Here is a 14,948-nt window from a genome sequence, read left to right as displayed (position 1 = left end):
AATCCAATCCATCCCACACCAATCCAGTCCATCCCACACCAATCAAATCCACCCCAATCCAATCCACCCCACTCCAATCCCCCACTTAAATCCAAATCACCCCACTCCAGCCCAGTCCACCCCACTCAATCTAATCCACTACAATCCACCCTACTCAAATTCAGTCCACTCCAATCTAATCCACCCCACTCCAAAAAAATCCATCCTACTCTAATCCACTGCACCATAATCCAGTCCACCTGAATCCAATCCATTCCACCCCAATCCAGTCTGCCCCACTCAATCCAATCCATCCCACTCCAATCCAACCCACTCAATTCCACCCCCTCCAGTCCACTCCAGTCAAATCAATCCCACCCACTACAGTCTACTCCAGACCAATCCACCCCAATCAAACCCACTCCAATCCAATCCACCCCACACCAATCCAATCCACCCCACTCTAGTCTGATCTACCCCACTCCAGTCCACCCCACTCCAGTCTACCCACCCTAATTCAATCTAGTAAACCCCACTCCAAACCACCCACTTCACTTCAGTCCACCCCTACACTTAAATCAAATACACCCCACTTTAGTCTAATCCACCTCACTCTACCCAATCCAATCCACCCCACCCCGCTCCAATCCATCTGCTGAACTCCAGTCCAATCCACTCTAGTCCAATCAGGCCACCCCACTTTAATCAAATAAATCCAATCCACCCCACTCCAGTCCACTCCAATCATCCCCCCTCTAGTTCAGTCTAATCCACCCCACTCAAAACGACCACAATCAAATCCAATTCACCCCACCCTAGTCCTATCACTTCAGTCCCATCCACCTACCCCAATCCAATCTAATCACCCCACTCCAATCCACCTTACGCCATTTCGATCCACCCTACCCCACTCCAATCCATCCCACTCCATTCAATTCACCCCACTTTACTCCAATCCAATCCACCCCACTCTACTCTAATCCACTCCACTACCTCAGTCCACTTCAACCCCCTCCACCCTATTCCACTCCACTGCACTCCACGACACTCTCAGCCACTAAACCATTGAACTCTACTCTCCTCCACTCAAATCTGCGATACTCTACTTCCCTACTATACTCAACAACTCTCTACTCCTCCACTCCACTCTACAACACTCCATGCCACTAACTTTTATCCATGCTAAACAGCAGCCACACTGATGTACAACATGGCAAAAACATGTTGCCAAGGCCATTAGATCTTCTATAGGAGAGACTTATTGGCTTTGCCAATACTTGTTGTACTGTGCAACCTGTTATTTTGTGGTTGCAAAGCTTGTCATTTTGTGAGCCGAAGCCCTTGCATCCCCAGAATAATGTTCTCCTAGGGCCATATGTACGAACACATTTTCCCATAGACACAAAATGGGTAAAACCCTTTGCTACATCTGGCCCCTAATCTCTTACGTGTGTTGGCTATGCAGAGCAGTTTGCAGAACAGTGAAGCATCCATACAAGACAATGAAATCCAAATGTAAACAAATAAAATACCGAAAACAATTGTTTTTTTGGTTTGGGTTGTTTAATGGCAGTTCACTTTTTATCATATTACAGTTACAACTCAAAATACAAGCCAGGTCCATAGGCTTTGACAATGTTGTTTAATTTACTTTAGTTTGAAAAAGCCTACTAATAAGGGTGATACACAAATATATGATAAAATGCATCATAGTACCTAAAAGTTGGAAAGTAATTGACCAGTTAAAAGACAGATCCACTGAGAAGCTTTTTGTTTTAAAACGTTTTCGTTTAGAATGCCTAGTTAAGTTTTAAAAAATGATAAAATAAACAACTATGCTGGTGATCACTGCATTTGCTGATCTTGTCCAGTGTTGCAATTTGGCCAAAACAAATACTCATTAAGGACATCATTTTGTTGTAATCAAACAAGCAGTCACATAGTTTCACATGCCTATGCATAGAGCCATATCTGAGTTATGAGGAGTCAATTGCAAAGATAAGAGGCCATCACATAAAGAATATTATTCAATAGACGATTTCAGCTTTCTTTGAAAAGTTACTGTAGTCACAGTTGAATCATTATCATTATTGATGATATGCAAAATGTTAAACCGGCAAAATAAGGGCTAGTCAAAAATTAACTGTCATTTGATTTAGTCAACTCACAGATGAGACAAGATATGGAGCACTGGATGGTGCATCATCAACTGAATAATACCAATCCATAGTTGCAGTAGGGCCATAACCCCTGAAGATGTAATGAAGATAGCAAGGCAATTTCCAATATAATTAATTAAATTATTATAAATTCTATTAAAAAATAAAAACGAAGTATATGATTATTTAACCAATACAGTTAATTGTAAAAATAACATACTGTGATAGTAAAAAAAAAAAAAAGACAGAAAACATAATTGTAAAAAAAAATACAATTAAAAAACAATATAAAATATACCATTTTAATAAAATACACTCAACATAATCATAAAAACACTCCACAAACACTGATGAAGCGCTACAGGAACCCAAGTTGACAGAGTAGTCTTGAGCAGATAGAGGGCACTTTTCCTCCTGGATATCATTACATTGAGCACCCCAATGCAGGCTGATAACCGTATTAGGATTGATTGGAAATGGGTAATAACAGACAAAAATTGGAACATTTACTAATAATTCAACAATTTCAACAATTTAATGTTATGCCCAGAAGAAGTTGATGGCATACAGCCCCAATGATGAAACACATGCCAGCTCGAGGACTTAAGAGGCTCTTGAGAGAAAATAAAACTTTGCAAGCAACTATAGGAGACTTTCAATTTTGTTTGTTTGACTGTTTGAAGACTACACACACAAATACTATTTAAGAGAGCAAAGGCTATCATTTTAGGTCTTACCTAAACAGACCAAAATCCCTACTCAGATGTTAAGGTGATTCAGCCTAAAAGTAAATATACTTTGAGGAATACAGGAACCCTTCTAAGATTCAAGATCCCTACTGGTTTTCTTTGAAGTCACTTGAAATGGTAAGTAGCCTGCAGTACACCATGCTTAAATTGTATTAAGGATTAAACATCTTTGCTTCCTCACTGAGGCCACAGACGCCATATATACAATTTGGCAATGAGTTGCATCTCAAGGTGGTGAGAAGCACCTTCAAGTGAAGGGTAAAGGCAAACAGTGGTGTGTTTCGACTGTGAGCAGTGGTAAGAACAACTACTGTGAGTATGTGTGGGTGGAATATTTAAGAGGCTGGGATTGGAGTGACTGAAATTTCTTAGAGAATTTCATCACCCCTCTGTTAGAATAGAAAGAGTGCATCTTAGCATCGCATAGTCACTTGACACATTTTCATGAGTCTACCTCTGCCTTACACCTTTCAATTTCATCTCTCCCATGTGACTCACTGGGGCATTGGGAATAGGATCTTGAGTCGTGGAGAACAAAGCATGTGCAGCAGGCTTTCTACATTACCGCTGATTATAGCTCAGGAATAGCCAACCATCCACAATGAAAGCACAACACATGGTCAGTGTGCAAGGCAACACAAGTTAGTTGATGCAAGAAGTGTTGGCTCTACTACCATCACCTGGAAGGTAAATTTTTGTTGTTGTTGAGATTAATACAAAATCAGTTTTAATTTGGTTAAATTCAAAATGGATGTTTGACATTCACTTTTGGATTCTGGCCAAGGTGTTTTGGAGAGAAGGCAGATGCTTGGGGATAACATTTTCAGGTCGATCTGGATATTATCCATGTGTTTGTAATGAAAGATCAAAAAGTTACTGAGAACCTCTCCATGTGGTCCTAGGTTACGGTTGAACAGAGTTAGGGACATGATGAAACACTGTTGAACCTCTTAATGTAGGTTTACTTTGTGAGAAAAACAGCTGCTTACTTTAACTATTTGAGCACAGTATGACAAATAGGAGTTTAACCAGTTTATGAGTGCCCCTCAAATGCCCAAACATTCTTTCAAGATGCTAATGAGATAGGGGTGGTTGACTATATTAGAGGTGGCAGAAAGATCTAGGCTCACAAGCAGGCAGGAGCTGTCGTAGTTGAGGATGCTGAGTGGGCTATTCACTGTTAGCAGAAAGGCATTCTCTGTGGTGTAGCCCTGTCTGACTCCTGATCCATGAGGGTGCATCCCTGGATGTGGAGAGACAATTGTGAGGCTCTTCAGATTTCCATATAATTGTCCCTAAAAAGGAAAAAATCAAGCCAGGTTGTAAGTAATTCAGATATTAACATCAAAAGAGGGTATTTTCAAGAGGGAGTACACTTGATGCTTAAATTGTTGGGGGAAACCCCCCTGCTTTTATGAGGAATTCACCCAGGTGGCCCAGTAGTGTATTAGCTGTTTGGCAATTTTTTTTGTTATAGTACCAGGTATTGTGTCAGAGAGGTGGTTAGATGGTTTAACCTTAGCGATGGTATGTAATAACTTTGTCTCAGAACCTGTGCAGAAATGCAACCAGGAGCACTGAGTTTAAGGGACAGTTTTAGGTTGTCTAGGACATCAGATCTTGGAAGAAGTGGTAGATCAATGGACTTAACTTTCTCATCAAAGAAATTCACAAAGGCCCAGATTGATATGTTGTCCGTAATGCTACTCCATCACAATGGTGACATGACATCCTTACCACCAATATAATGGCCCGGCCACCAAATTTAGGTGCGGGCAAACCATATTTTCACTGTTCGGGCAGGTATGTTCCACTGGTGCAGGGTCAAGACTGATCTGCATATGGCTAGGCACAAACTGAGGTGGCATGATGTGCAGAATAACGATGAATTGGGACGTGGGCTGAGTAATTACCAGTGGTTGAGATTAATTCAAGCATTGCTTCCATCACTTTTTTGTATACTTTAGTGTGTCACCCTAAGTGGGATGGATATGTCCAGGCATGGGCCCTGTGCACAGTGTGTCAGTGGAACCAAGCTATACCTGTCTGATGAGCCCTAACTAGGGCAAATAAGGTCCTGTGTTACTTGCGTTCAGGTCAGAGAGGACTTAGCCTGGTGGTTCAAGCCAGACTAATCCCACTGGAGCTCGGTCAAGACTGATTTGCATATGGATGGGTCCAAACTGAGGTGAGATGGAGTGCAAAGTAATGATTCACTGGGCTATCAGCTCTGGCACTTGTTAGGTCAATGGAAAGAGAGATGGATTGTTTCCATTCTTTCTCGAGGTTTTTCAGAAATTTTTTGAGAACTGGTGAAGAGAAGGTTTTGGTCTTTTCAAGTTATTCTTTAGTGGGAAAACTTAGTTGATCAGCATTTACCAGCACTTGATATATTCATCCCTTGTGGCATTCATGTCTTTGTGATAATTTGGAGTGGGAAGGTTCTGGCGAGCCTTGTTAAGAGTGCTGATGTCATTATTTTGTGTGTCATCAAACCATTTCTCTTCTTTATCTTGGTTGCCAGAGATGCTATAGGGGCTCAAGGTAAACATGAAAGGAAATTGAAGGTGGCAAGGCTAATCAACAGGCTATCAAATCCCTTGAAATGGTCAAATGTAGAATGGATTCTTTAAAGTGTGTGGGTGTAGGGCAGTATTAGAAATATTCATTGAAAAACAAAGAGAATGTTTTAACAGTTTTGTTGTTCTCACCACCCCAAAGCAGATTGAAATCACCAAAGAAGACTGGTTTCTCAGATTGTTCGATGAGTCACTACAAAAATCAATATACTCTGTTATAAAAGTGCATTTTTTGCTGAGGGTTGGTAGATAACATTAATTCTGCGATCCGATGCTTTGGAGGTGCAGATTTCAAGTGACACTCATCGAAAGGAATGAAAGCGAGTAATGGGAAGGGTTCTGTAGCTTAGCTTGTTCTTGTGAACATCTGCTATCCTCCTGCCATGCCTATTCTTGTGGTCACATCAGAGAATAGAAATGTTTGGAGGAAAAAGGAGGGCCAAAGTATTATTTGAAGATCGATTGAGCTACATTTCTGTCACAGGATATCCTGGTTTGAGATCTCAGATCTGTAAGTATTCTTTGGCTGCAGAATAGCATCTAGGTAGCACATATTTCAATGTGGAGGGTGTCTTGGGAAATGGGTGTTTGAGTACTCATAGGGCACTTGAATGAGAAGGTTCCTTCTTCAAGGATCAGAAATATGAGCAGGGAGGACTGTGATGTAGGATCGTGGGGATGAAGAAGCTGCATATAAAAATAGAATAGAATGTATTTAAGAGGACTAAGGATATCAGACTCGGTGGAGTTCACCATTGAAAGAGTCTTCACATTTTCACGTAAGTTCTTAATTGATGTGCTATTTGTCCAAACAGGTGTTTCTTTAAATAGGGTGGTGCACCCAGCTCAGTAAAGAGTAATGTCTAAAATTATTGTGAGGAAATATGTGGAAGTGAGATTTGATTTATCATAGAAGAAGTGCTAAGGATTTTTAGAAATTAATATATAGGTCAAACCTTTACATTTTTTAACCTTTTAATCACTGAAACTGTTGACCAAGAATTGGTACGAAGAAAACACAAGTACATTTTAGTTTGCAAATTATTTCAGTAAGGTAAGAAAAACTGTGGGACTAATTCACAAAGATGTGGCACAAAGTTGTGGCGGTGCCCCCGCAGTCGTAGCAGGGGTTCTGCACTCGTGACTGGACCTCTGTGTAGCAGTTTTCCATTGCCAAGGTCCAGCCACAAGTGGGGGATCCCCACCACGACTGCAGTGCCCCCGCTGTTACTGTGGGGACCCTTTTGTTACATCGAGGGTGGGCTTTCAACCTGTGGCGTTATAATCTCTTCCTGAGGTGGGGCCCGTGGTCTGATTTTTGGCCCGTTGGGCCTGCCGTTGGCCACATGCCTACCTGCAGCATCTCTGTCTTTCTGGTGGCAAGGTCAGGTGCCACGGATCTCTGATCTTGGGTTCTTGGGCAAAGTCTTTGCCCTGGAAATTGGGGCCATATTTTCTCTTTCCCAGAATACTATTCCTTTCCCAGCATGCACTGTTTCCTTTTTCCCATTTCAAGATGGTGTTTTGTCTAGTTTTCTCTATGACTCTTTCCCAATTCAATATGGCATTTTCTCTTTTTTCTGTTTGTCACTTCCTGTCCATTGGTATATAAGGAGCTTGGGTTCTTCTCTTCTTTGCGTTGCAACACTTTCTGCTGGTGGCGGTCCTCACTCCTGTTTGTTGCTCCTGTGGAATTGATCCTGTTTGCTTTTCATGCAGCTTCCTGTTCTTCCAGTCCTTGGAGTCCTGCTTTCCTGACACCCTATCTCCTGCTCCTTGGAGTTCCTGCTTAAAAGTTTTTTTCCCTTGTGTTTTTTCCTCTGGGACTCCTTCTAGAAGGCACGGACTGCTTCGCACTCACATTGCCAGCAGCACCGTGGCTACAGGAAGGGGTTGCCCCTATCTTGGCCAGACCAGAACGTGCAAGATCCGAAGTCGTATCCCGCTTTCATCTGACAAAGGCGGTAAGAGAGGGGTGTACCATGACAGATTGCAACACCCAGAACTCAATTTTGATCAAAAGACAAAGGAAGATTCATCGGCCGAGTTGGTGGAGACAGCTCGGCCATTAGTGTATCCTGTACGGCTACAGGCCCAAGTGGTCCAACAACTAGGTACTGAAAATGCAACATTACGACAAGCCTTGGCTTTGAGAACTAAGGATGTACCATCAGTCTCTGCTACTATGCCACATTTTTCTGGGTTCCCCAATAAGTTGAAAGAATTCCTTGATTCTTGGACAGTCTTTTTTGTATTTCGCTCATCTCAATTCACTCAAGAATAGACCAAGGTAAGTTACTTGATTAGTGCCTTGTCTGATCCAGCTTTAGCCTGGGCGACTCCTTTGGTGGCCATGGATGATCCTAGATTTTCTAACTATACTGCTTTTGATGAAGCCTTTAAGCAAATGTTTGAGCAACCTGGGTTGGAGTCTTCTGCAAAAGACGCCTTGTGTGACATCCAGCAGGGTAATCAGGAAGTCTTACAATACATAACACAATTTCGACAATTGGTGGCAGAGACCACTTGGGTGGAGAGCATCCTTGTCACTCTTTTTTGTAGAGGGCTATGTGAAGAAATAAAAGACAAACTGACACATTCTCCTCAAGTAAACAACATGAAAGATCTTATGGACTTGGCATTGTCCATGGAATACCTCCTTCATGAGCGTCATTTGGAGAAATGGAAAGGTTGTGCTCATTCAAACATGGGAACCTCATGTACAGTGACCCACCGTCAAGAGGACACCTGAGCTGCTGTACCCCTGCCTCTGGAGCCGAACCTATGCAAATAGACATGGCCAGTGGACCGTTATCTGAGACTGAACATCAACATAGAATAAATAAAGAACTGTGGGGGTGATTCTGACCCCGGCGGTCACGGACCGCCGGGGCCAGGGTCGGCGGGAGGACCGCCAACAGGCTGGCGGTGCTCCGCAGGACATTCTGACCGCGGCGGTATGGCCGCGGTCAGAACAGGAAAACCGCCGGTTTTCCGCTGTCCTGCAGAATCCACCATGGCGGCGCAGCTTGCTGCGCCGCCATGGGGATTCTGACACCCCATACCGCCATCCTGTTCCTGGCGGTTCGCCCGCCAGGAACAGGATGGCGGTATGGGGTGTCGTGGGGCCCCTGGAGGCCCCTTCAGTGCCCATGCCAATGGCATGGGCACTGAAGGGGCCCCCGTAAGAGGGCCCCACAAAGAATTTCAGTGTCTGCTGAGCAGACACTGAAATTCGCGACGGGTGCAACTGCACCCGTCGCACATCCTCCACTCCGCCGGCTCCATTCGGAGCCGGCATCCTCATGGAGGGGTGTTTCCCACTGGGCTGGCGGGCGGCCTTTTGGCGGTCGCCCGCCAGCCCAGTGGGAAACCCAGAATCACCGCAGCGGTCTTCTGACCGCGGAGCGGTGTTCAAGAGGGGGGAACTCTGGCGGGCGGCCTCCGCCGCCCGTCAGAGTTAGAATGACCCCCTGTGTCTTTATTGTGGCAATTCAGGCCATTTGATTCATGTCTGTCCTACTCGTTCCTCAAAAGTGATGGGAAATGCCAACTCCCATCCTCTGCAAGAAGGGAGGGGATGGGACGATCGGAAATCCCGTCTATATGTTCCTATCAAGTGAATACATCATCTCTTTTCCTACTGCTTATGTTGTTATAATTAACAGACAGAAGAGAAGAAAGAGTCCTTGCCTTATTGGATTGTGGTGCTAGCTGCATATATCTTGATAAAGAATGGGCAAAGGAAAGGAAAATACCTGGTGTACTCAAGAAAACACCTGAGCAAGTTCATACTGTAGATGGTATTCCTCTTTCTTCAGGACTAGTTACAGAAACAACCCTTTCTTTGTTTCTGAAGTTTGGGAAGCATCAGGAATATATAATCTTTGATGCGATAGCTTCAACTAACCATATTATCATACTAAGCATACCCTGGCTGACATGACATAATCCCTACATTAATTGGGATACCAGAACCATTTCTTTATCTTCACAGTTTTGTGAACATGACTTCTTCTCTTCAAATACCTATTGGTCACCTAGAAGTATACCTTTTGAGAACAATGAGGCAAGTTGTTCTACTAATATTATTCAAGGGGTGCTGAATCATTATTCAGATTGCCTGGATATCTTCCAAATGCCAGACAAACCTGTCTTGCCATCACGCCGAGAATATGACTGTGCCATTCCGTTAGAGCCTGGAGCGGAGGTTCCCTTTAGGAGAATGTATTCCCTTTCTGAACCCGAAAAAGAAACAATTAGAGAATATGTGGAAGAGACTCTACGAAGTGGCCTGATCACACGTTCTTCCTCAACTACTGGGGCGCCTCTATTCTTCGTACGTCCTCGTATTGACTTTCGGGGTCTGAACAAGATTACTGTAAAATACATCCTCTTTTAAAGGATATCCTGGAATCAGTTAGAGGAGCACAGATGTTCACTAAATTGGATTTAAGGGGAGCATATCACCTTCTCCAAATCAAGAAGGGAGATGAGTGGAAGACCGCATTTCGGACTCCCTTAAGTCACTTTGAACACCGGGTGATGCCTTTCGGCCTAACCAATGCTCCTTCTATTTTTCAGAGGTTCATGGACAGTGTCTTTTCTGATCTTTAAATAGTTGTCATATATTTGGATGACATCCTAGTATATTCTACTCATCCGGAGCAACAATTGTCACATGTTACTCAAGTCCTGGAAAGGCTCCGGCAGCATCAATTGTTTTGTAAACCAGAAAAATGTAAATTTGATATAACCGAAGTGGAGTATTTTGGCTACCGTATTAGCAAGACCGGTACTGCTATGGATCCTAAAAAGGTTTGAGCCATTCTAGACCAACCGTCCCCTTCCACTATAAAAGAGACACAGGCCCTCATTACAACCCTGGCGGTCGGTGTTAAAGCGGCGGTAATACCGCAAACAGGCCGGCGGAAAAAAAAATGGGATTACAACCATGGCGGAAACCGCCAACATAGACAGCCACTTTAACACTCCGACCGCCACGGCAGTAGAAACAAACACCGCGGCGGTAGCCGCCAACAGACAGGCGGAAGACAAAGTACCGCCCACCGTATTTCAAGATGCCTATCCGCCACCTTTTCCGGGGCGGAACCAACGCTATCAAAAGCACGGCGGAAACAGTACACAGAAGGGAAAACACTCACCTCTCGACACCCAACGAGGAACCAGGACGCCATGGAGCCCGAACTTCAGGGGGTTACCCATGTTAGTTTATCTCCTCTTCTACCAGGAGTGGGAACGGCGGCAGCGGCAACTACGGTGAGTACTGCACCTACAATACAGGGGAGTGGGGGAGGAAAGACAGTGACACACACACGCAACATGCAACACCCCCACCCTCACCCTCACACACAACAACATACACACAAATACATGCATCAACATTACGTATACACCCGCCCACCCCTGGAAGAACGCAAGGGCAAAAGGAAATGATTGTAACAATTGTAATCATTAAAAATCCATTAGTCAAAAGTCAAAATTCAGTATATACAAATATGTACACCAACTACACAAGTCCGGATAGTGTACCAATCATTGTCCGTGGACCACTGGGCCCAAAATGCATGGGCAAAGCCCACACATGATACCTGACTCGAAACAGAGAGAACACTGCTGTGGCATTAGACCGAAAATACACAGGCACCTCAGGGGGAGGGTTAGGGGGGGCACCTTAGCCTGATGAACGCATGACGCCACTGCTGCACGAGGGGGCTCCATGCCCATTGCTGTATCCTGGGGAGTGCAAAGCCAGAGTCTCTCAAGTCTCTCCAGTGGGGGGTTTGCCCACTGCTGTATCCTGGGGAGTGCAAAGCCACAGTCTCTCAAGTCTCTCCAGTGGGTGGTTTGCCCACTGCTTTATCATGGGGAGTGCAAAGCCACAGTCTTTCAAGTCTCTCCAGTGGGTGGTTCGCCCACTGCTGTATCCTGGGGAGTGCAAAGCCACAGTCTCTCAAGTCTCTCCAGTGGGTGGTTCACCACTGCTTTATCCTGGGGAGTGCAAAGCCCCAATCTCTCAAGTCTCTCCAGTGGGTGGTTTGCCCACTGCTTTATCCTGGGGAGTGCAAAGACACAGTCATCATCATCATCAAACAGACTTTATTCGGCTTTCAACAGGCCATAAAAGTATCAAGTAATAATACACTGATAAATATGTATAAGAAAAATTATAAATAAATAGGGAAGATAATAAAACACATCGTTAATTCATTCAAGGACAGGTATATAAAACTTGATAAATTTACATCAGTGCAAAATCGAGTTCAATTACAGTATTTTCTGTAGAGTTTACCGGAAATTCCAAATTTTTCAAATAAAATTAGTTCAGTACGCCCATAGACTTCCTTACAGAGAGTACTATACATAAAAAGTTTGCTAAAATTCCACACATTTCAATAGAGGATAAAATCTGTAAGGTAAAATATGCGTCGCGGCACTGACGCAAATTAGTCGATCTTAAAAAAGGCAATAAAATACGTTTTCTTGGAATATCATAAAATTTACAAAAGAGGACCACATGCATTGTAGATTGGGGAGCTTTTGCATCACATGGACATACTCTTAAAACTGTACTCCAGTCGCACATAATCGGAAAGGTTACTAGCTGATGGAAGATATTTAAGCGGAATCTTGTAAGGACAAATCGATGTCGGGGATTTGCCACGCTTACTAAGTAGGGCTGGACTGCATCCGTCAACAGAATTAGTTGGTTAGACATTACTGCAGATTTTTTTGATTCCACTTCCCATCTCTGTTCATCCAAGTGCTTCAAAGTCAGAGCCCTCAAATCTCTCCTGGTTATTTTTTCCAGTGATTGTGGGTTTTGGTAATATGCTTCGCAGCCCATATTTTAAAAAAAGGTCATAATATATCTTAGCCAGGGAACTCTAAGCAAGTGGGTTAGATTCATGCAGTCGGATAGTATGGCCTGGTTTAATCCGGTATGCTCAGAGGTCCACACTTTATGCCATAATAATAGAGGCTGTATCTTAATTAGATCAGTTACAAAGTGGACCCCTAGTTCCGAATGGCTAATATATGATGACGTGCTATTTGGTGCCATTAGCAGGTATCTCAGGAAGTCATTTTCCACCAACTGAATCGCGTGGCAGTTCGTATACCCCCAGATACATGCACCATAAGTAGCCGCCGGGATACATTTGGCCTTGTAGATTTTTACCATGTTTGACGGGGAGATCCCCCCTAGTTTTTTGGAAAAAATCTTCGAGGCCGCCGTTGTTTTAATAATCTGGTCTTTTTTTGTTTTCACGCAGTGTGCCCAGGTGGCCTGTTTATCGAACATTATGCCCAAATATGAGAAGGTGGGAGCTATCTTCACCTTGTCCTCGTGAATAGTGATTTTATAGGACTTGCTCAGTTTCCTGCCACAGTTCATTATGAACGTTTTCGAACGGTTGACTGTGAGGCCCAGGGCTGTCATGTAATTTATACAAGTGGTTAGGAGTTTCTGGAGGGCTAGCGGTGTCCTGGCCATGAGTACTGCATCATCTGCGTAAAGGAGTGCAGGGACGGGGCGATTGCCTATTTGTGGAAGGTCTTTACAATTGCTTATCAATTCACTTTCTAGATTGTTTATGTATAATGAAAATAGAAGTGGTGCGAGAACGCAGCCTTGACGCACCCCTCTGTATATGCCAAAAGACTTGGTGCATTCCCCTCTCATCCCGTACCTTACACTTGCTCTGCACCCAGTATACAGATCTCTTATGAAATGGACTATCGTTAGTTCGACCCCCATGCTTATTAGAATATCCCATAACTTTTCATGCAAAACACAGTCAAATGCTGAGGACAAATCTATAAAGGCCAGGTGCAAATTACCCTCTCTGGTCTTCATATACTTCCCCACTAGGATAGTTAAGTTTAGAGCCTGTTCCACTGTACCTAGTCCTGTGCGGATGAAATACTGCAATGGGGATAGAATGTTATTTTCTTCCGACCATATTTGGAGTCTATTTAGGATTATTCTCCCCGCTAGTTTGGCTGATGTATCGAGGAGAGAAATTGGCCTATAACAGGCTGGGTTAAGGCGATCCCCCTTTTTGTATATGGGTATGATGATAGAATGGCGCCATGTTGATGGTGGACCTTGTGTGCAAATGGCCCTCAGTACCTGCGTCAATAGAGGGCCCCATAAGTCGGTGTTGGCTTTATATAGGTCAATTGGAACACCATCGGGCCCTGGCGCTTTCCCGGCTTTGCTTGTGTTTATAGCTTCTACTACCTCCTCTAAGGTAAACTGAGGTGATACTGCTAAGTGTCGATCTTCCTCAGGGTCTGGGACTTTTAGAAGGTCCAGAGGAACTCTGTCATTGGGTTGACAGTATATCTTAGAAAAGTACGTGATCCAGTCCTCTTCCGAGATTGCAATTTCCATTCTAGGGGTATTATTGTCCCCTAGAACGGGAGTATTTATTATTTTCCAGAAGAGGGCATTGTCTTTCGTCAGACTAGCTCTGTGTAGATTGTCCCATAACTTCCCTCTCAGAGCGAGTTTCCTCTTTTTTGTGGCTGTCTTGTATGCCAGTCTGCAGGTATGTATTTCGGTCTGACATCTTATGGGGGCACTTAGGGCTTTTTTTAGTCTTGTGTGCGCTTTCGTGCAATCGTGGTCAAACCAGCCGGTTTCCCTGTTCTTGCCCCCTGCCCCTCCTGTCCTAGACGTGAGGGCTTTTTTTACGGCGTAGGTTATCTGTTGGAAAGCACTTAGACATTGTCCTGGGGCCGTGTCATCACTAAGGCAATCAAGGAACACTTGGGTATGTTCACATAATATATCTTTTAATAATGCATGAGGGTCAGTCTGAGTCCATCTCAGTTTATAACCATTACCCGGGGCTAGTACAATATCATTTACCATCGTTGCCTCTCTGGCTTTGGCCTGTGTGGCAGGGATTAATGAGAGTTCCAGGCTTTGAGGGAAATGGTCGCTTATTGCGATGTCGTGGATTATGTAATTAGTAAAATAGTGAACAAAATGTGTTGACATTAAAATAGAGTCAATAACTGTATTTGCGGCCCTACCATTAAAAGTTGGTTTGAGCTGTAGTTCTTTGGGAAGTAATTCATTTACAAGAGACAAATTATGTTTTTGGGCCACTGAATTCATTGCCTCTCCTTGAGTGGTATGTGAAAAGTGCGGTCCTACGCCGATGTCTTCGGTATCCCAACCACTCACCTTTCCTGTGGGTTCCTTGCAAAGATGTACATTAAAGTCGCCGCCCCATATAATAAGAGTCTCACGTCTGTTGCTCGCACATATTTCCTCTAGGTCCTCACCCATCTCTGTTAAAATTTTGGGGACTTCTCTATGCGTTGCATTATTATAGAAGTTGATGAGTACTAGGTGCGTGTTCTGATCCAAATTGCATTCAATCATTTGATAATAGGTTTTTGTGATTTGCATTTTTGGGTTACGTAGCCAAGCCTTGTTTGAGATA

The sequence above is a fragment of the Pleurodeles waltl genome, chromosome 9 (assembly GCF_031143425.1).
Source record: "Pleurodeles waltl isolate 20211129_DDA chromosome 9, aPleWal1.hap1.20221129, whole genome shotgun sequence".
Lineage (NCBI taxonomy): Eukaryota > Metazoa > Chordata > Amphibia > Caudata > Salamandridae > Pleurodeles > Pleurodeles waltl.
The sequence above is the reverse complement of the archived record's forward strand: the minus strand, read 5'-3'. Positions refer to the sequence as shown.